Source organism: Lethenteron reissneri, chromosome 41 (genome assembly GCF_015708825.2).
Source record: "Lethenteron reissneri isolate LAM-NWPU_2019-01 chromosome 41, ASM1570882v1, whole genome shotgun sequence".
NCBI lineage: Eukaryota > Metazoa > Chordata > Hyperoartia > Petromyzontiformes > Petromyzontidae > Lethenteron > Lethenteron reissneri.
The window spans coordinates 5,054,302-5,077,083 of NC_083819.1; the positions used below are offsets into that span (position 1 = coordinate 5,054,302).

Below are 22,782 nucleotides of genomic sequence, written 5' to 3' on the forward strand. Positions count from 1 at the left end.
AGACACGGCCAGACAATGACACGACCGGACAATGACACGGCCAGACAAAGACACGGCCAGACAAAGACACGGTCAGACAAAGACACGGCCAGACAAAGACACGGCCAGACAATGACACGGCCAGACAATGACACGACCGGACAATGACACGGCCAGACAATGACACGGCCAGACAAAGACACGGCCAGACAATGACACGGCCAGACAATGACACGGCCAGACAATTACACGGCCAGACAATGACACGGCCAGACAAAGACACGGCCAGACAAAGACACGGCCAGACAATGACACTGCCAGACAATGACACGGCCAGACAAAGACCGTTACCCAAAGAGGTATCGGTCATGGCGGGTTGGGAGTCACGTGGTCATCTTCTCCCCCGTGGTCAGTAAAAGTAGTGCGGCTTGAAGGCGGGGAGCATAGACGTTGGAGCATGAGTGCAATACAATTGACTTTGCTGCACTGCCCTTTGCTGACAACGTAGCCCAGCAGCAGCAGCAGCAGCAGCAGATAGACGCGCGTTTCATGGAGGGGATGGTTGCCCATCCAGGCACTATCCAGGCTGAGACCTGCTTAGCTTCCGAGTATTGACGCAATGGGGCGCATGCTGGGTTCTTCTTGGGTTACGGGCCTTAAGTTTGTAGCTAATTCATATTGGCGTGACTCAGTGAACCGGGTGAGTTTAAACTGTCGTGATGTTCCAGCGCAAGAAGCTGAACTTTGGAACGCGTATACATTCTGTGTTTTTATAAGTGCAGAATAAACATTTGACACGCGACAAGTTACGCCTTTGTGTCCACCAAACATCGATCCCGAATCATCGTTCGCGTCGTTGTGGAGAATATAAACACGCCGAGAATATGTCTCCTTTACAAATCACCCGTCTCTCCGAATAAATAAGAAAATAATTTCTTACGCATCCTATCAGCTGCACGGCCTTCTGGGAGGCCATCACGTCAGCAGCTTTGGTTCAAGACAAGCACATCTCTGAATATTCTGAAGGCTGATTGTGTTTTTTTGTTTTTTTACTTAAATGGCAGGGTCAGCCTAAAGTTGTACGTTGCCTTAGTGTTCGTGCTTATCACTTAAATAAATCCCCGTTGTCAGTGAACCGAGTAATTCCCCTCCCATGGAGCGTGAGACACTAAAGCCGACGGAGATGCACGCAGTGTAAATATGGTTACATCTAAAGGGTACAAGCTATTCGTATTTGTCATACATGCATATGGTTGCCACCTTTTCCACAGAGCGAACCCGCACGTATTTCTCAGTCAGCCAGGGTCTGAATAAAGTTGTGCCAGTATGCTGTGATATTAGTTCAACAAATCCCGGACCAGATCTCAGTGCGAATAAATTTCTGCCACCCGAACACAGATTCCAATTCACAGACTGTGCCGGGTATAGCCTGAAAGTGTTAGAGGCACGGTTAAGGTCGAACAAAACCAGACACGAGTGTAGACACACGTTATAAACATCATATTTTTTTCAACATTTTCTCAATTTGGCCCCGATTCGTGTAAATAAATGCATTCATTTATTATTAAGCAAGTTGCACTTGTAAGAGATGCTGGGGAGAAGTCTTGGCTGAGAAACCAAATTATGAACACAATCGATGTATAATTTAAAGCCCCATGCCAATCCACTCCTGAATAACGGCCTCTCCACACACAATTTTTCTTACTGGTGAAGTATGGTCAAACAACCTCATGCCGTGTCGTTCGTGAGAGTTGCTTCAATCCTGCTTCAACACGCTTGGCCAGTGCGGCTTGGTTAAGCGATCAGGGAGTCCGGGAACCACGTCGGATAATCGCTCGCCCCACGGATGTTAGCCTTGGCCGGGAATTGAACGCATGTGGCCAGGTTAATTATACAGTGTGCGAACCACTGCGCCACAGCTCAGTCTATTGTCTCAGCTTTGAAAATCAACCTGATTGAGTGCAAAATATACATTTTTGGCGTGTGACATTTAATATTGTTTCATCCTAAACACACATTTTTTCTCCCTTCTCAATTGAGGGTTTTCATCGATTTGGGATAACATTGACTTGAATCTTGATTTGAAGCTTTCGTGACTGCAGGAATCCATACTCTTTGGTTCTATCGGTAAAGTCACGTAGGTAGAAAATAAAATTAATCACGACGTTTCGGGCGCAACACAAGCGTCCGTCATCAGGTGGGAAAGCATCTCTATGAGATATTTATTCGAAAGCACAGTGGTATTTGATGAAATAAATCTCCAATCATCATTATCCTTGGTCTATCCACTGCTGGATGAATGCCTGCTTCCCTTGCCGTCGACATTCATCACGGTCCTGCGATGACAACACCCATCCGGCTCACGCACCCCAACTGATCCCGTTGCACCGTCTCCGTAAGGTGTGATCCTCTTCGCCATGCCCTCTGCTTCCATTAGCCACACACACACACACACTCCACGGGCATGTTTCACACATGCACAGAGCGACACATATGGAGTATATTCGAATAAAGGCACGTGCACGAATGACATGCGTGCACCGTTAAGTGTTTAACACGACCCCCACCGGGATTTAAAATCACTAAAGCTGCCCAGTGATTTCCTGCCAAGATTTTATGTTACAGAGACAGTGACGTCGTACTGAATGCATTGTCGAAAGGAAGCCGTTTTTTATATATAGAAACATTAAAATATTAAGAACACGGTGATAATTCTAGATTTGAAGCTTTCGTGACTGCAAGGATTCATATTCTTAGGTTTTTTCGGTAAAGTCACGTAGGTAAAACCGTCACAGCCACGACAGCTGTATCATTTACGTGGCTGTGACGGAAGCTTGTGCTGCCTCCGAAACGTCGTGATTTTTATTTTATTTTACTTTTATCAATTGTAATGTTTTACCTACGTGACTTTACCGGATAAAAAAACCTAAGAATATGGTGATAATTAAATTCTGCATGTAAGGAGCATTGTCGTACGATCAACGTTGCATCTAATCGCTGCCAATTTAGACCTGGCAGAAGGAATAAAGCCGTGGCAGGCTGTGGTGGAATCAACATCATTTTTCGTGATGGCCTTTTCACCTTGACCTTCAGCTAGGAATTGATGCTTCGCACAGTCAGAACATTTGTGAAGTTCCTTTCAATGACTTCATCATCATCATCGTCATCGTTGTCATCAGCAACAACAGCAGCAGCAGCAGCCGTGATATATCAACTGCAATGTCTGTCAGAGGAGCATAACTGCTCAACACGTGGATGTAGAGTACGTGTGTTTATACCCAGTTACTGAAAGTCGACTGCTATCAAGACAAGCGAGGAGGCAATGCTTTAGGAAAACTGAATTTGATCATGAAAAATAAAACAACTCAAAAGTGCAATGTCACCTATTTCTAAATATATTTTTGCCATTTGAATGACACGGTGTTATTGACAAAACTGTTGAGTTTTTATCGCGTTTCTGTGCTTGTGCACAACTGCTAGTCCAGCAGCAGCGCCGGAAAACAATGATTGGATTCGATAACGAAAAGCGACGCAGCAATGCGCCCGAGTAAGATGGTTTCACGCGGTTTGCTTGGCTGCTAACACTGGTCAACACACTTTTTCTGGCATAAGGTATTCCAACGGGTTTAAGGTTATTTTGGGGTGCTGATTCCAAATCTGGCATCAGTTTTTGTCTATTACATCAGGTTTTTGAGATATCAAATATTGCATTTTCAATAAAAACTGCAGAAGAAAAATATTAAATAAATGTGGATATCTACATTAAATGATATTATAAACACACTATCCTAAAAACACAGCGCCATATTTTAACACTAAAGCAGTCACTGACTCGCAACAAGTTGCAATCATAAGTGACAGAGTTCATTTCGGGTAAAATCAATGAAAATGGGGTATGCCGATTGCATAAAAATGAGATGTGATAGAGCAAATCTGAGATCAGATTTGGAATCAGCACCATGAAATAAGTCTAAAACAGCTGCAAAAATCCAGGCCAGAAAAAAAGGCTTTTTTTTGTTGACCAGTGTAATTGGTCCATCTCGACATCACTGGCTGACCCACAAGGCCACCGAGCCAACGTGTTGCCGCCGTGCCCGTGGCTGGAAAGTGAGCACAGGTTACTCAGGTTCGACAACACTTTTGCAACATGTGCTTCTGCTAATTCGGTTACATTGCCGAATCCATTGCACTCGCACAAATATTAACTTGGGACAAAATGTGCTGCGTGATTTAAAAAAAAACACAACACAAGTAGAACATTCGTTTGTTCCTAATATCCTCCACCCGTCTAAGTATAGACCAACCAAAGAATGTCATCATACGCTGCCACAATGAAATACATCATCATTATTACTGTTATTTAATCACTGTGTCAGTATCATGTAGGCAATTTAAGTCCCTAGCAACCCAAATGAAGCCTTCAACTATAACGTCTGTAGTTCACTCTGAAAATGAATTGCTCATACGAGATCATCATCATCAGCAGCAGCAGCAGCCATGATCTTTCCACTGCTGGATGAAGGCCTTCCAAAGCCGCCGCCATCTCCCTCTCCCCCCCTCCAATTCCATGCTCCTGCACGCGAGCCGAACTCATCAATGTGCGTCCACGATGAGAGACGTCCATCCCGGTGCGTTCCGTCCTTTGGCTGCCACTCCTTCATGAGTCTCGACCAGTGGCCGTCACCCCCGCCCAGGTCCACAAAAGACAAAGATCCCCCGTAGAGCCTTAACCGACGATTGGGGCAAGTGCTGTTAGCGAGGCACCTATGACGACCGAAACGGCACGCCAGGGGGTTGGTGGCCAGCACCACGCCCAGCCGCCTTTCTATGCCTATTGGCGATGTTTTTTTTACGCACCGCACCAAGTACTCATTTGAGGCTGAGTCGACCTAGGGGAAGGCCCAGGACCGGTTCAGATAATAGTCACTGTTGGCCGTGAGCGGCAATAGAACGCGGGTCGCCCGGCTCGTAGCGTGGTGCGCTAACCGCTACACTACCGCCCAGGTCCACGTACACCTTTCACAATCGTCAACGTCAATGTCTCAAAACTCGCGTGCATCCTCCGAAGCACGTGTTTCATCTTCGCTCCTCTCTCCCTGTCTCTCTCGGTGTAATTATTCCAGTCGCAGTCTCTCTATTACAATGTGTGCAATTACTAAAGCTCTTGCTGGTTGGACCGTGTTCACGATCAGTACGCTGTCACGTGCGTCTGTCGAAGGCACGGACATTGACAATGAAAATGCAACAAGGCAATTGAAACGTGCTCATACTGTACAAAGTGTAGCTGAGTAACACATCTCCACGTCGAACAGTTAAGAAATTCCCGCAAACTAAGGGCGTCAATGACACATTCTGTTTGGCCATATTATTTTATCGTTGCCCTTGTTTAGCCAGGAGAGCCTCACCGAGTCTCGTGACTCGCTTTCAGGAAGCGACCTGCCAAGTTTCAGAAGTAAGGGTTGCGACGCACGCTATGCCTGATCCCAACCGAGTACATTTGCGAGCAATGGAACCCACGTGGCAACGTTTGCGAGCAATGAAACGCACGTGACAACATTTCTACCATGACGTCGGCGACGTCTCACTCCTCTCCGAATGACCTCACGTGATCTTTAACGCCCACCGTGAGGCAGACCGCGCGTGGCTTTTACGGTTGCCGCACACTCCGCATTAACCAGGGCGGCCCGCCGCTGACAAGCCGCGATCTTCTGCGACGAGCGAGGCACGCGCGCGCGCTTCCTCGAGGCCACGTCACCGTCATTCTCACGCCTTTCGTATAAACAGTCGCGCCTCGTTACCGTCGCATCATCGTCGCACTCACACTTGGTCACTTGGTGAAGTCGTTCCACACGGGGCTACGACGTTTCTCACGAAATGTTGGCGGTTCGGTTTGACCAGTCCCGGTCCTTTGAGTCGCATTTTGCAATCTCCGATTAGCACTGTTGGCTACGTACGGTGCGAAAGAGGTTCAGCAACATTTATCTAGGGTGGTTCGAACTTTGTCCTTGCTCCTTAGACATATTGCCCGGCTGATTTTGTCTTCTCCCGACTGTATCACTGCAACAACGCATTACGCTTCGGGATTCTGGGTAAGGTGCCGGGCAGACTCCAGCTTGGTCAGAATGTTTAGAGTTATACTTAGAATTTATATCTAGATTGTATTGTGATTGTTATTGTGATCTAACATCAAACTGGGATTTTTGCACATTTTTTGTACGCAGCATAAACAAATGGTGCTTCTTCTGGAAGATGTAATTGTTTTTCTATTGGATATTTAAATTTGCGTGCAGTAAATTTTAAATGTATCTTGTAATTGCATTTTTTGTTGTGGTTGCACCCGAATCAAGAGCCGAATGGCTCACAGGGTATAACCATATAAATGAAACCGAAACTGAGAATGCAGCTGCTACGTGAGCACAGTTTCGCGAGCACATCACACCTGTTCTCATGTCTCTGCATTGGCGTCCAGTGAATAATAAGATCCTAATGCTGACCTACAAGGTCCTCGGTGGGTTAGCCCCACAACATTTGCAGGAGCTAATTAAAGTTTGAAACTCCAACGATGTCCCTGACATCTTCAGATCGCCTTCTTTTAAGTACTCTGAGATCGTGGCTCTGCTCCTGGTGTGATGAGTCAAGTTCAAGTTTCATTTATTAGGTATAGCCCTGTGAGCCATTCGGCTCTTGAATCGGGTGCAACCGCAACAAACAAAAAACAAAAACATGAACAAGAAAACATCTTAAAGTAAATATGTGCAAAGAGAAAATCCAAGAAAAGACAGCAAAATATTCCACAAAAGCACCGTACACCAACGCTGTGTGCAAAAATCCCAGTGGGATGCAAGTTAAACAACAACAATCACAAGACAACTTAGATTAAGGTCATCAGTCGAACTCTGTACTACAACAAACAAACATGGCCAAACCAAAAAACTTTTCGAAATCAGTGATAATAAGAACTGTGACCGAATTTTCACAAACAACGACATAGACAACATGTACTACTATGTACTACCAATACAGCTCCCAAACAATGGGAGGCTGCGCTATTGGCAATAAGTCAATCGGAGTTGTTTAGGTGCTATTTAAATCTGTCCCGAAAACTCACTTATTTAAATTTGCCTTCACTGACGTTTCGCCAGTAATTACAATCAGCATCGTGAGGCGACAGCCAGATTTGTGGAGAACTCCTCCTCCCGTTTCGTTCTTCGCTTCACCTTTCAAAGAACAGTTTCGGTGGCGGAGCCAAGCCTGAGCCGAGTCGTGACTGCCATTACGTGGGGCCTCATTTGCCAGAAGAAAGCCTTCCCTGTGCCGAGATTGTTTTGGAGGTGTCTGGTCGGATGACCCCGTGGTTAAGAGTGCGTGAGTGACAGTTGTGAGGTTGCAAAGGTCATACTGCAAGCGGTGGGGTCAACCCAAGCAGTGCTTATTACCGTGGACAAACTCGCTTGTTTGCGGCTGGAGACACCACGATTGTAAACAAAGAGGTGTACGTGCTGTTTGCACCTTCAAGAACACACTCGGGTGGAGCGGTGGCACAGCAGTCGGCGCACTGCGCTTCCAAGCCCCTGCGCACGGACTTGGATACCTGGACACGGACGAACCCGTCAGTGGCGAGTGAAGTCTGAACTGGTCCTGGGCTCTGCCCCCCCCCGGCCCCCCCCCCTCCCCCACTAGACCAGCCCGCACTTGACCAGTGCAGTGAAGTTGACCTCCGTGACCCACGACGCGGCATGGGCAGAGACTTCTTGACCCAGCTGTCTGTACAAAAACAAAAATGTGTGTTGCTAAATTTTGCTCAACATATCTGGCTGCCGCCTGATGAAGCTAGTTGTAGTTACTGGCGAAACGTCGTACTCGGATTGTAAATGTTGTGGCTTGGCTCTCCAACACACCGGTGTGCTGTACTAGTACACTACACTATACACTACACAATACACTACACAATACACTACACACTAGTGCTGAACTAGTGACGGATTGGCACGTTTTGTTCAGCTGACAACCCTTACTAGTTGGCTGTGTCGGGTGGTGGCGGGTTTTAACGACACATTTATATGTTTACGCAATTTAACCGCAAAAAAAGCCCCTACAGTGAGGGAAAAAAGTATTTGATCCCCTGCTGATTTTGTACGTTTGCCCACTGACAAACAAATGATCAGTCTATAATTTTAATGGTAGGTTTATTTGAACAGTGAAAGACAGAATAACAACAACAACAAAAAAAACGCATGTCAAAAATGTTACAAATTGATTTGCATTTTAATGAGGGAAATAAGTATTTGACCCCTCTGCAAAAACATGACTTAGTACTAGGTGGCAAAACCCTTGTTGGCAATCACAGAGGTCAGACGTTTCTTGTAGTTGGCCACCAGGTTTGCACACATCTCAGGAAGGATTTTGTCCCACTCCTCTTTGCAGATCTTCTCCAAGTCATTAAGGTTTCGAGGCTGACGTTTGGCAACTCGAACCTTCAGCTCCCTCCACAGATTTTTCTATGGGGTTAATGTCTGGAGACTGGCTAGGCCACTCCAGGACCTTAATGTGCTTCTTCTTGAGCCACTCCTTTGTTGCCTTGGCCGTGTGTTTTGGGTCATTGTCATGCTGGAATACCCATCCACGACCCATTTTCAATGCCCTGGCGGAGGGAAGGAGGTTCTCACCCAAGATTTGACAGTACATGGCCCCGTCCATCGTCCCTTTGGTGCGGTGAAGTTGTCTTGTCTCCTTAGCAGAAAAACACCCCCAAAGCATAATGTTTCCACCTCCATGTTTGACGGTGGGGATGGTATTCTTGGGGTCATAGGCAGCATTCCTCCTCCTCGAAACACGGCGAGTTGAGTTGATGCCAAAGAGCTCCATTTTGGTCTCATCTTACCACAACACTTTCACCCAGTTGTCCTCTGAATCATTCAGATGTTCATTGGCAAACTTCAGACGGGCATGTATATGTGCTTTTTTGAGCAGGGGGACCTTGCGGGCACTGCAGGATTTCAGTCCTTCACGGCGTAGTGTGTTACCAACTGTTTTCTTGGTGACTATGGTCCCAGCTGCCTTGAGATCATTGACAAGATCCTCCTGTGTAGTTCTGGGCTGATTCCTCACCGTTATCATGATCATTGCAACTCCACGAGGTGAGATCTTGCATGGAGCCCCAAGCCGAGGGAGATTGACAGTTCTTTTGTGTTTCGTTCATTTGCGAATAATCGCACCAACTGTTGTCACCTTGTCACCAAGCTGCTTGGCGATGGTCTTGTAGCCCATTCCAGCCTTGTGTAGGTCTACAATCTTGTCCCTGACATCCTTGGAGAGCTCTTTGGTCTTGGCCATGGTGGAGAGTTTGGAATCTGATTGATTGATTGCTTCTGTGAACAGGTGTCTTTTATACAGGTAACAAGCTGAAATTAGGAGCACTCCCTTTAAGAGTGTGCTCCTAATTTCAACTCGTTACCTGTATAAAAGACACCTGGGAGCCAGAAATCTTTCTGATTGAGAGCGGGTCACGTACTTATTTCCCTCATTAAAATGCAAATCAATTTATAAAAAAATTGACATGCGTTTTTCTGGATTTTTTAGTTGTTATTTTGTCTATCACTGTTCAAATAAACCTACCATTAAAATTATAGACTGATCATTTCTTTGTCAGTGGGCAAACGTACAAAATCAGCAGGGGATCAAATACTTTTTTCCCTCACTGTATTATGGATGTGCTCAACATGTCAGCATTTTCCCCCGAATCCATTTTCCACGCTCAGTGGGTGTCATTTTCTTCCCAAGCAAAACAGTTTGTACAATCTATTACTAATCAAAGCTATGTAGCTCTTTTCCAGAAGCGACCTGGCCACAAATAATAGCACAACGAAGTGGCTTATCAATATGGAAATGTACAGCAGCCAAATACTCTAAATGCATGTTTCTAAATGTGGAGGTAAAAACCGGAGGACCCGAAGAAAGATCCACGCCACCACGGAGAGAGAGAGAGAGACGCAAACTCCGAATATACAGCAGCAGGCGTCAGGGTTGGGATCGAACCCCCGACCTCCTGTAGACCAAGCGAGGTAGTTAACATCTCCTAGCCACCGTGATGATGATGATGATGAGAGAGAGACGCAAACTTCAAATATACAGCAGCAGGCGTCAGGTTGGGATCGAACCCACGACTTCCTGCATACCAGGCAAGGTAGTGAACGTCTCCTCGCCACCGTGGGCACCCAAGTGTCCTCATTCCCGAGATATGCATCATCTGCGCGTTCACACCGCACAGCACCTCCTGGAAATTAGCGCACACTGTCAGCACACGTCACATTTAAGCGGACGATCACGTGACAAAACTACCAACTGTGCAGTTCCATTCCAATGTGTGCTTACTCATTATCACCGGATGCAGGCTTGTTACGAATTTTAAAATCATGAATCACGATACTGGTCTCCCTCTAAGAATACAAATTCATCGCAGTGCCCTGCATACCTTTCAAATTGGCCTTTTTTTTCTCTCTCTCTCGCATTTCAACGACAACAAATGAAAACCAGCAAAAAGCATCAGGTTATGCAACCTCTAGGAGTCATAGCCAGGGTAGGCAGCCCCCCCCCCCCATCGCAGCTTTGAAAAGTGAAACAGCGGAGAATGATTATAAAGGAAAGGCGATAATAAGAAAGAGATATGGACGAGGGGAAGAAAGAGTTGTGGCGTATGGAGGGGGTGAGGGGGGGGGACAAGTCGGGAAAGGAAGGGTGAATATCGTGAAGGCATCAACAAATGAGACGATATATATATTTGGGAGGCCTTATTGCCAGGACTCTTGCTGACACGTCTGTTTGCATGTTTTGTCACACTTATTTGTGGTCCATGCAGACATGATGCCTTGCGAAGGGTACATGCAGTAGTTTGTGTTTGAACATTTTAACACCTCTTTTATAGCCAGACAGGGTTAACGCTATTTTTATTTTTCATCAAATCAAACGCTGCTCAGCAGCAGCAGTGGCGGCAAATGGTGCACCGATGAAATTTGAAAAGTTTAGATAAACAAGTTTGAGTCATTTTAAAATGAGATGCAAACAATGATATGGATGTGAACTTCTTTCGCACGGTACATAGCTGACCGTGCTAATCGGAGGTGCGAGGGAAGGACAAGAAACCAAACACAAAAATACGTTCTTAGCAAATGCTCAACACAACAACAGCAAGCAATTCTCAAGGAATTAGTTTTCCCGAAAAAAACAATTTAATCTGAAGAAATTCGTTTTCAATCTGAAGAAATTAGTTGTCAATCTGAAAAAAATTAGTTTTCAATCGGAAGTAATACGTTTTCAATCTGAAGAAACTAGTTTTCATTCTGAAGAAATTAGTTTTCAATCTGAAGAAATTCGTTTTCAATCTGAAGAAATTAGTTTGCAATCTGAATAAATGAGTTTTCAATCTGAAGAAATTAGTTTTCAATCTGAAGAAATGAGTTTTCAATCTGAAGAAATTCGTTTTCAATCTGAAGAAATTAGTTTGCAATCTGAAGAAATGAGTTTTCAATCTGAAGAAATTAGTGTTCAATCTGAAAAAAATAGTTTTTCGTACAAAAAAACACAGCCATTTGTTCAGCCAGAGCACCAGCCCGAGCAACGGAACGGAATGCCTTTGTGGGGATGTACACATGGGAGACGTTGAAGCGACTAGCCCGCCTCCCCTCTGTGTGGCTCGGTGGACTGGCCCACTGCAGGTTGCTGTGAGAGATGGCGACGGCAGGGGGAGGCATCATCCAGCAGTGGATAAGTCGTGGCTGATGATGATGATGATAGCAAAAGGCAACCGCATCTCAAGACGCCGGACACACGAGGATGACGCCTATTATGGCGAAAATAGACCTGGATATGTTACTTTGTTTTTTTTTTACAGAAGAAGCAGTCAGTCACAGGCATGGGGAGAAGAGGAATGGCTGAGACTTAAAGCCTGGACTCGAACAGGAGCAGGGAATCAACAGCACGGATGTCTGGGAAGGTGGAGGTGGGTGGGTCCAGACCGTGGGGGCAGCATATGAGAAGGAGCGACCTACCTTTGCGCAACAGTTGACCGGAAGCAGAGAGCTGCGTGGGGAGGGGGGACCTTGGGAGACAGGGGAGGCGCTAGCGACTCGATTGAGGGTTCAAATTCTTAGGTTTTTTCGGTAAAGTCACGTAGGTAAAACAATAAAATTAATAAAAGTAAAATAAATAGATATATTTTCTTTTACTTTTATTAAAATAAAATAACATTTTATTCTACTTTTATTAATTTAAATTTAAAAAATTTACCTACGTGACTTTACCGAAAAAAACTAAGAATATGAATCCTTGCAGTCACGAAAGCTTCAAATCTAGAATCTATTGAGGGTCTTGAAGTCGAGGCACTCGTGAACCAACGGCATACCCTGAAACAGTAAACCAAAATGACGTTATCTGTGTAACTACGATGACACCGTGGGCCCCTATCACAAAAGGGATCATGACATTGACTGGACCGGTTAAATTAAGGACGTGGGGTTTGATTGAACTGAAGGAGAGCGCGAGGACTCGGGGATTATAGGAGTTGGAATTGTTTGAGTTCCTAATTCAACAAATATTGTGGTGATTTAACGAACCGCGCAATCAAAATAAATGGTCTTGTGTGTACATTGCAAATATGTATTTATGCAAATATATTTCCACAATTTTTACTCAGGATTGCATAATTTATTTTCTCAGTTTTGTCAATTAGATTTTTTTTCCCGAAAAATCAGATTTAACTCTCCCACACTACCAAGTATTCTCCCGTGAGGCACTCATACATCACGGACAATAAAACACGATTTAAATGACCCAACAAAAAAAAATTAGCGATCCAAATGGGAACAAATGTCATCAATATTTGAATTCATCTGCCAAGGCACATCCAATGCATCATCATCATCATCGGCCATGATCAATCCACTGCTGGACTAAGGCCTCCCCAGGCTGTAGTCTTCTCTCGTGGTTCCACGATGGAACGATTCTTCTTAGCGGCCTGCACGTGAGCCATTTTCGTTGCTCCATCTCCTCAGTGGCTGTCCTACTGGGTGCGTTTCACTCCTTGGCTTCCATTCCGTCATTATTTTTGACCATCGGCCATCATCATCATCCGATGGTCACTCTTCTTCACAGTTTTACGTCACTAACTGTGTATGTTCTTAGTTCTTTCGGTAAAAGTCACGTAGAAGGGAAATAATAAAAGAATAAAAATATAAAACAATAACATTCTCACGACGTTTCGACTGCAACACAGGCAATCATCATCAGGCGTGACATTTTCTTGCTGTGGAATTCATACCTGATGATGATTGCTTGTGTAGCAGTCAAAACGTCGTGAGAATTGTATTGTTTTATATTTTTATTATTTTATTATTTCCCTTCTACGTGACTTTACCAAAAGAACCAAGAATATGAATCCCTGCAGTGACGAAAGCTTTAAATAGAATTTTAACTTGTGTATGTTCTCCTATTGTTGTTGTTGTTGTTTTCAATCAATGCATCCTACCCGCTATGACACGGCTTACAAACACGGTCAATAAAAAAATGGAAAACCAAACTGAAAAAGTACATAAACAAGCATGGGATGAATGAATGATTGGGTCATACACAATACCATTGATGGTACGTTGCCATGGTGGTTAATGGTTGGCACACTGGACTGGTTCAATCCACCAGCTTGAAAGTTGAAATAATGGTGCAATATATAATTTTTAAAATAATGTTCACATTCATAACGCGCCAGATTTTTGCAGACAAGTGGACAACTCAGAGGCGCGGAGCCAAGCTCGGGGCTGCTCGAAAGCCCTGAGCCAGACACTGATAGAGAGAGGTCTTTAGATGTTTCTTAAAAGTCAGAAGCGCATTTGATGTCACGGATGTGCAAAGGGGTAGAGTTCCACGCGACAGCGGCGAACCGACGTGAGGCTGTGACAATTCGAGACCTCGATGTCCGAATCAGATTTTGAGTGACGCTGCTGCGTAGGCTTCAAACCGTGATCCCTCCCTGCCTGCCTCTCTCCGCCCAGCAGTTGAAATGGATACACCGTAGCTCGTCAAATCCACAGGCCGCTTGCGACGGGGTAAAGTGTGGATGGCTCCCTTTCATCTCTTCAAAGACATCTGACCGGCGTGGAAAAGTAGGCCAAGGAATATCCTCGAGATGGGCTTTCTAAAACTCCCTCGAGTGGGCGTGCTTCCGCCAGCAGTGAATGGTCAGGCAATTGCAGGGCTGCGCCTTTACCTTCACTCTTTGACCATGTGCAGCATTGAAGCGGTCACTGCACAACGGGCGCTCTCAGATGCGCTCTTGCGGCCGTCTGGAATGCTCTTCCTTGCGATATTGGGAAGCCACTGGAGCTATGCACTTTTACATAATCTCGATTGAATTTTTTTTTTTTTAGAACTGATTTTTGTGTTTAGTTTGTTGTCCTTCCCCCGCACCTCCGATTCGCACGGTTGGTTACGTACGGTGCGAAAGAAGTTCAACTTACATACCTTCAGAGTCACCGAGTTGTCATGCTCAGTGTAATCCTGCTCATCTATTTTGTCCCCGAGAAAGTGATGGAATTTCGATTGGTTTGGACGAGTCAAAATGTGATGATTGAGGTGATTGTGGAGGGATAGGGGAAAGTGTATAAAATATGATAAATGGAATCGAGCCTGAATAATACCTTAATGCTGTGCTTAAACCTCAAGCTTACGCAACAATTTAGTGCAGCAGCGTCTTAATAATAATAATAACCGGCTCTGTGATCCCAATTCTTAAGTGAGTACGGTGTTTAATTCCAAATTAGTCATCTGACAGGTGGAAAATTAACGTGGGTTTTGTTTTGCATTTCGTACATATAATCCCGGCTATGGATCTAGCTATCCCCACTCATTTATGATAGATGGATGTGTTCGATGATAACTACAATGATGACATCAGAGGCATCATCTGTGACGACCTCTTTGACTACAACATAAATATGTCCACCGTCGGTGTCCATCATCATCATCATAATAATACTACTACAAACTCAGACTTTTATTTTATAAGGCGCTATTCACACAGGGGCTTCACAGCGATTTAAATAAATACATAAAAACCACCCCAGCCACTAACAAAGCCTTGATAAATAAAACGGAATGAATGTATATCACGTGCAATGCTTCAAGGACATAATTCACCGTGACTCTGGGGCACGGAGGTGGTCAAAGTCCGCGCGGAGATGTGGGGCCTTTTGATCGTTATCTTCTTAAAACGTCGGCGTTAATTGAACCCCTGCAGCTGCCGTGAAAGTGCAGCAGCAGTGGGGACGAGGAGGATGATTGTGGTGGTGATGGTGGTGGCTGCTGCGTTCCAGACGGCGTGGGCTGCTGGGGAGAAACTTCGTGGTGTAGATACGAGGTTGTGAGTCGCGTTTCGGAGAGAATAAATGCAGTCGCATTCATAACAACAAGACCCATATTATTGGTTCTCTCGGTAAAGTCACGTAGAAGAGAAATAATAAAGTAATGATCATTTTATTATTATTATTTTCTTATTTTATTAGTTCTCTTCTACGTGACTTTACCGAAAGAACCAAGAAGATGAATCCCTGCAGTCACGAAAGCTTTAAATCAAAAAAGACCCCTATTCTTGGTTCTTTCGGTAAAAGTCACGTAGAAGGGAAATAATAATATTTTTATTAATAATAATATTTTTGTTATTTTATTATTTCCCTTCTACGTGACTTTACCGAAAGAACCAAGAATAGGAATCCCTGCAGTCACGAAAGCTTTAAATCAAAACAAGACCCCTGTCAACACATTGCTGTATGAAAACTGCCCCACGCCGTGTTGGTTTTAGGGGTTGTTTGGTCATACTTCACCATGCCGGTCAGTTCGGGCTGGTGAAGGGCAGAGCCCAAGCCCGGTTCAGATATCGCTGGCTGCCGATGTCAGCCGTGGACAGGAATAGAACTCCGATCGCTGGGTTCAAGTTTCAAGGTTTGTTTTGTTTAACGAGGCGAGATGCTCGAGAAACAATGACAGAGTCGAAGTTTGCATTTAACCGGAGTCACCAAAATGATAACAGCAAAAACACAAAAAAGTGCGGCGATGGAGAAAATACACAAACACTATAACCAAAACGGCGTTACGTGAGAATTCGCAAGAATTGCACAAAAACGTCAATGTAAAATGAAATAAAAATCCCTGTAACCGAGATTGGCTCTGTCAGGTTCTTTAAAAAAAATATATAATTGCACAATTACAAAAATTAAGTTACAGAAACATTCAACGGACAGAGGTTGACTATTGCACTCTGTCAACAGACAAGAACATACGATTGGAAAACGCAATTTCAAGTGTAGTTATCATAAATAATCGGCTGTTTAGCATCAAAATTGTAACCGGGCACATTTGCGAATCGTTGCAATAATGCGCTCTGGGTTCATGGCGCACGATGTGAACCACTTCACCGCTGCTGCACCCCCTAACTTATAAATGACCGTATTCTCTCGATTATAAGACGCACATATCCCCCTTAACCCCCCGCCGCCGTGCAGATATCAGATTTGTATAGCTTTATGGACACTGCGTGTGATATCAGATTTGTATAGCTTTATGGACACTGCGTGTGATATCAGATTTGTATAGCTTTATGGACACCGCGTGTGATATCAGATTTGTATAGCTTTATGGACACCGCGTGTGATATCAGATTTGTATAGCTTTATGGACACCGCGTGTGATATCAGATTTGTATAGCTTTATGGACACCGCGTGTGATATCAGATTTGTATAGCTTTATGGACACCGCGTGTGATATCAGATTTGCATAGCTTTATGGACACCGCGTGTGATATCAGATTTGTATAGCGTTATGGACACCGCGTGTGATATCAGATTTGTATAGCTTTATGGACACTGCGTGTGATATCAGATTTGTATAGCTTTATGGACACCGCGTGTAAACGTGGGGTACGTCTTACTCTCCGGAGCCCCGCACAATCTCTAGAGAATATGGATAGAAGAACAATGATACAGCAATAACGAAAACAAATAAGGAATTTTTTATTTTGATTTAAAGCTTTCGTGACTGCAAGGATTCGTATTCTTGGTTCTTTCGGTAAAGTCACGTAGAAGGGAAATAATACAAATATATTGTTTAATATTTGTATTATTTTATTATTTCCCTTCTACGTGACTTTACCGAAAGAACCAAGAATAAATAAGGAATTGTTAATGGTCTCTTTATTCAAAGGGGAAACTCTCACTGTGTCTCCTGCCTGGGATGGTGTATGATCAGGGTTGGGACGTGTTATTGACTCATTGATCAATAGCAATCGCTTACATACCAGTACAATAATCGCCCCACATCTAACGTTTTCATATCAAACCTTATCTGGGTGCATGGAACAGCGAGTGTACGTTTTTTACGCTATTCGAGCCCCGCCGAGGAAGCCAGGGGGATGGTTTCGCATCACCTGCGGTGAAGGTGCTAACCGTTGGACGCAAGTTGAAACGGAGGCGACGAATCGCAGCTGATATCCGTTCACAGGATGACCTCAAAATGCCTTTCCCACCGTGTGGCGATAACATTATCGACCGCAGGCAAAGACAGAGACCGGACTAAGCCTGATGTCGGACAGGCAGATATGAACTCACGGCCACGTCCCGATTGGGAGCCGCTCCGCTCTAATGACAACATCGGCTGTAATGACACGCTGGCCGCAAGCAAACACGCGCCCGCTCACACAAAGACAAAGATGCCCCGTGTAGCGCCCTTGACAGAATATTGGGGGCAAGTGCTGTTAGCGAGTGGCATCGCCGATGAAGGTCAGGACAGCACACACGGGGGTTGGTGGCGGGGGGTGGCCAGTGCTGATGTCTAAAACATCGCACCAAGTACTCACTTAAGGCTGAGTCGACCACGGTGTCACTGCTATCGGTCGTGGCCGGGACGCAGTGCGCTAACCGCTACGCCACCACTCGCCAGGTGCACAGTGGCGGTGCTGGCCCATTGGGGGCTCAAGGCAGAAATGATGTCTGTGTGACCACCCCCCCCCCCCCCCCCACATTCAATTTATAAAATCACAGCGAGATGCCAAGGAGATAGAGACAATGTACGGGCATTTAGCGAGATTCAAGATAAGCGAGGTAGAGATGAGACAGACGCAGTGAAACCAGAGAGATGTGGACAAGAGACAAATATGGAGTTCGATGATACGAGAGAGATACAAAACAGGATGAGGACGAGAGAGATTAATTCGCGTTTTGATGCTGATTACGATTTGAATTCGAGTTGATAATTGGTTCTTCCCTGGTCGTTTTTCACAAAACGAGGGCATCTCAAGCAATTTGGGGCTTTCGCTATTTTCTGAGATTGCTTTTGCCGAGTGCCACCCAATGGACACTGACACACGTAATGGAACAATAAGAAAAAAAAGTGCGATGCGCGTATCTTGAACTTCTTTCGCACCGTTACGTGGCCAACCGAGGTTCAAGGACAACAAACTAAACGCAAAAAATATTTTTTTTTTTAAGAAATGGGTGATGGACGCTTGCATTCATGCTGAGAGAACAGAAAGCGGAACACACGGATCTGGAAATATATTGCAATTTGAGACGGCATATTAACTGTGAAAGAATAAAAAATTAACCCGTAAAAAAAAGTTTTTCACTATAAATCCTTTATATGCGTGGCATCGGTTTTATTTTATTATTCATTTCTGTTTTTCTTGAGTAAGAGTTTCATTTTTATCACATTGGTCTTTTAAATTAAATATGAAAAAAAAAATTCCTAAAAAGCGGAAAATGTTGGAAAAAAAATTTCACGAAAATAAATTGTCACGCACAACGAGTCTGTGTGCAAAATGTCAGCTCGATTGGATCACGGGAAGTGGGTTAAAAAACGACCGAAAGATTTGCACGGTCGTAAGCGCGCAAGCAAGCAAGCAAGTGAACTTAAAATAAAGGATTTAATAATATACGCCCACGTGGGCAGGTGGCGATGGTCCGGTGGTCGAGAACCGAGTGGCACGCCCACGAGAACGAGACCCGTGGAGACGAGAGCGACGATGCCGGATCCACGTACAGGAGGAGAGAGGGATTGTGTCATCGCAAGAACCTGGCACCAGAGTTCGAGTCCTGACCACTGCGAGTGATATCCGGGCCACTCCATTCAGCAATCCGCAATGACCAGCGTGGTGAAACATAACGCTGCTGGCCAACATGATGTTGGTAGCGCCCTTCATCCAGCAGTCGATAGACCATGGCTCATAACGATTATGACAATACACGACTCCTTGTTACCCAGTGACGCACACGCCCGCAGCATTTACACAGCGCCTTCATCAGCAGTTACATTCAAGCGGTAATTTGAAGCCCCTGCCCGGGCTGAGTGACAGGCACTGCGCGAAACGAGCCCTTCGTCCAGCAGTGGATAGACCACAGCCTCCTAACGACGATGACGACAACACCGCCTCCTCCTCGTCGCCACGCAGTTACGCGCACGCCCCCGCCACTCTAAGACGATGCGTCCGGAGTGATCGGACCGTTCTGTGAATCCAATCGTGCTGTGCGTAAAGGCCTGGCTGCCCCCTTGAGCTGCCCCCCTGAGCTGCCCCCCTGAGCTGCCCCTCTGTTCTGCCCCCCTGGACTGCCCCCCTGGACTGCCCCCCTGGGCTGCCCTCCTGGGCTGCCCCTTGTGCTGCTCCCCGTGGGCTGCCCCCCTGAACTGCCCCCCTGGGCTGCCCCCCTGAACTGCCCCCCTGAACTGCTGAACTGCCCCCCTGAATTACCCCCCTGTTCTGCCCCCCTGAACTGCCCCCCAGGGCTGCCCCTTGTGCTGCCCCCCGTGGGCTGCCCCCCTGGGCTGCCCTCCTGAACTGCCCCCCTGGGCTGCCCCATGTGCTACCCCCCGTGGGCTGAGTGAACTATGGTGAACCGCGCCAAAACAACAAACACCCGGGCGCTGTAGAGGGCAGCTGTGCCGCCTTATTAGCTGCGTCATGGGCGGGTCGGGTACTTAGCGCGCCTCTGGAGTGGAGGCGCCCCGTTGGAGCGGCGACCCCTCCACACGAGGCCGAACGCACGAAGCCAAAACCCTCCTCCCCGCGTCGCCCGGCAACCGCCGTGCAGGTCGCGGCATCAGCAGCAGCAGCATCAGGGCAAGTAGCAGCTGCAGCTGCAGCAGCAGCAGGAGCGGTTGTTGTTGAAGCAGCTACGGTAGCGGCGGTGATAGGGCAGTGGGCAAAGCGGCATTGGTACAAGTGGCTGCTGCAGTAGCAGCAGCAGCATGAACACTGCGGCACAAGCCCCGGGTAGCAAGCAAAGAGTCTCCGTGCCTGATCGCAGCCGTTGCGTTCGAAGGCTGGTGGTTTAATAATGAGTTTAACACGTAGTAGGCTTTCGCGACCAATATTATTCATAATCAACGTTTTTGGGTTTAGATCGCGTTATTTATAAATGTGTCGTAACCCTCCACCACCCGACACGGCCAATCAGTAAAAAAGTGTCACGTTGACAAAAGACAAATAGTTCACTGCTTTAGCCCACCGGTGTGTTGAAGCGTGAAACCACAACATTTACAATTTTTGAGTACGACGTTTCGCTGGTAATTGCATCCAGCATCATCGGGCAATTGAGTATTAATTGTAATTAAGCACAGCGAGACTCGCTACTACTCGGCCTAGATTGATTGCTCAGATTTGAGATATGAATTATAGAAACTAAACAGTGTACCACACGCGGTGGCGTCAATAGGGTGAGTGTCACCCAGTGCGGTCACTCGTGGTGTCACCCCTCATGGACCTCCGCCCGTACCAGACCATAGAGAATCCTTAGTCGTGTTTTTTGTGATAATTTTACTCGTAAATCGTAATTCCCGTATACAGTATCACTGAATGTAATGGCAATAGTCGTGACGTAAGCAACTAGCAACATTTTAATGAGACATTTAAATTACGATATTTCCTTTAATTACTGCTTAATTCTCTAAAAAGTTATTGATATAGGTTCACAAATACTAATTACCACAATATTGTAGCTAAAACACCAGACAATTTTGACTAAATCAGCGACTATAAAAACACGAGCAGCGACGAACACAACATCACGTGCTTGTAGAGCGTGCAGACGAGACCACGTGACTCGAAGCGTCACTATAGTTGGGTAACAATGACTGTTCTGACCGGAGGGCATTCGAAGGTTCAAAAAGTAAATTAGCACAGAGTTTTAGCCTTGTAGGTATATTGATATTGTACATGTAAGCTGGGCTTACGAAAAATGTTTTATTGTCATAACTAACTACAGGGATATATATATTTTTTAAAAGAATACATTTCAGACTCTGTCGCCTCGACGGACCTGGTTTTCACCTGAGGACGGCTGCTTGCGTTGTGGCCGAAACGTCGTTAGAATAATTTCATTATGTTTTATTATTTTGTTACTTCTACGTGACTTTACCGAAAGAACCAAGAAGATGAATACATTTCTGCTGAAACACTGCACAAAAATGTTTTAAACAACCATTTTGGTGTCAACCCTCTCTGATGGTGTCACCCGGTGCGGTCCTCACCCCCTGCACCCCCGAGTGACGTCACCGTACCCCACCCCCCTCTCCCCCCAAAACCCACCTGTTCGTGACATGGGGCGAAGGAAACCCCCGTGCGTCGCTTTTCCACGTCGCCACGTGGACGCGCGTACTGGGGGGGGTGGAGGGGATACTTTTCTTCGCCCCTCGGTCGATCCCTCGGCCAGTGGTGGAGGACACCCTGAGCCCGCGTCTGCTGTGAGCGTTCGTCGAGGGCGCGGCCGGCATCCGCTCATCGTCCTCTTGAAGCCAGCAGCAGCAGCAGCAGAGGTTCCGACTTGGAGATCGACTTCGAGTTGCTGCGCAAGTCACATCCATATGTTAAAGAAGGTGGCGATTCGTCATTTCCAAGGGGAGGGAAAGAGTTTGTTCTTAGGAAATAATGATATCAAGTGGTTAAGTTTGGGGCGACACGGTGGCGAGATGTTAACTACCTCGCCTGGTATACAGGAGGTCGCGGGTTCGATCCCGACCCTGACGCCTGTATATGTGGAGTTTGCATGTCTCTCTCCTCGTGGTCGCGTGGATTTTTTCTCGGTATCCGCCGGTTTTTACCTCCACATTTAGAAACGTGCGTTTCAAGTATTTGTCTGCGATACATTTCCACGTAATAAGCCACTTCGTTGAGCTATCATTTGTGGCCAGGTCGCTTCTGAAAAAGGGCTCTAAAGCTCAGTAGGCCTTACCTGGGAAATAATCGCAGTAAAGAGTAATAGAGTGATTCGGAATATCTATCTATGATAGCAAAAACGAGAAGAGGTGGAGTTAACTTAGCGTGATTTTTTTCGAGCGGTCATTGGCGACTGGACTGAGGACCATAAACTCCCGACGGAGCATGAGTGGCTCCAGTTGCCACGTCTGAGGTACAAAAACCTCGACATATCATGGAAAGAAGAATATCTCGCAAATTCCAGAAGAGGTGATAACTATACTCATTGGTTCTTTCGGTAATGTCACGTATGTAGAAATAAAATAAAATTTAAACAAATCACAAATAAAATAAAATTAAAATAAATAACAAATAAAATTAAATTAAAATAAATCACAAATAAAATACAATTAAAATAAATCACAAATAAAATTAAATAAAAATAAATCACAACGTTTCGAACGCAAAACAAGCGTTCATCGTCAGGTGAAAATGGGGCAAAACACACAGTGAGGGAACACACAGAGGGACATCACACACAGAGCACACAGAGAACGGCAAACTTGCACGGAGGCAAATA

General features: G+C 45.6%; 1 protein-coding gene across 1 annotated transcript in view; it reads left to right on the forward strand.

Moving 5' to 3' along the window:
- Positions 1 to 22,782, forward strand: part of LOC133352605 (potassium channel subfamily K member 12-like) — a 39,204-nt gene that overhangs the window by 3,339 nt on the left and 13,083 nt on the right. The gene's annotated exons all lie outside the window — the stretch shown is intronic.